Source organism: Dipodomys ordii, unplaced genomic scaffold (assembly GCF_000151885.1).
Source record: "Dipodomys ordii isolate 6190 unplaced genomic scaffold, Dord_2.0 Scaffold32, whole genome shotgun sequence".
NCBI lineage: Eukaryota > Metazoa > Chordata > Mammalia > Rodentia > Heteromyidae > Dipodomys > Dipodomys ordii.
The window spans coordinates 124,196-125,270 of record NW_012267248.1 but is presented as its reverse complement, the minus strand read 5'-3'; positions in this window follow the sequence as shown (position 1 = coordinate 125,270).

Below are 1,075 nucleotides of genomic sequence, written 5' to 3'. Positions count from 1 at the left end.
GCCTGAGGTTGCTTGGTTCCACTGCATCCACCGACAGTCTCAGGACCCAGGCTGTTTTCTCTGCCATCCTCCCCCAACTGGTGCTGAACCTGCCGCTGCTCCAGGAAACCCAGGGATCTCTTTGCCTGGGCCGCATGGATCTGCTTCTACATAGTCTGTGTGGATGTGTGGCTGCGCATGCCTTTGATGCCCTCCTGGACTAGGGCTGGTTCAAGGTAAGTGGGCCACTTCCCCCCACCCCACCACACCCCCCTACCCACCGCGGGGTGGAACTGACCACCCTGGGGCCATACCAGGGAGGGAAGGCAGCCAGGTCTTTGAGGCCCTCACCTTCATTCTCTGTTGGCGGCTAGTGCACCGCGCGTCCAGGTCTGGAAGCGCACACGCGTGACCCCTCACCCAGCTTCCTGTCAGCGGATGGGTGGGGGGCTGGGTGGGGGGTGAAGTGGCCCACTTACCTCAAACCATCCTGAGCCAGGGAGGGCATCACACCATGTGCTGTCACATGTCTACACGGACTAAGAGGATGGAGATCCGTGCAGCCAGGCCAAAGACACCCATGGGTTTCCCATCCCAGAGGCAGGTGCAGCGCCAGTTGTAGGAGGATGGCAGCAAACGCGGCCTGGGGCCTGAGACTGTAGTGGGAAGCACTGGAACCCAGCAGCCTCAGGCCAGAGCTGAGAGAAGATGCAGCGCAGACCTCGAGCATCCTGCTTCCTTCTGGGGTGGCCGTGTGGTCTCCCGAGTCCAGGCTCATCCGGGTCTGCGTGCGTGTATGTGAGCGCGTATGTGTGTCCCTCATCAGCGTGTACACGCATGCGCATCGCACGTGCGTACCTCTCACCGTTAGGCACATGCGGCATGCCCCGCCTTCACGCCTTTGGGCTGGGCATCCTAATCTCCTGAGAGGCTGGAGGTTAAGGGCTGCAAATGTGGTTTAGTGGTACAGTGCTTGCCTAAAACATGCATGAAACCCTGGGCTCGATTCCTCAGTACCACATAAACAGCAAAAAGCTGGAAGTGGCACTATGGCTCAGGTGGTAGAGTGCTGGCCTTGAGCACAGAGAGGCTCAGG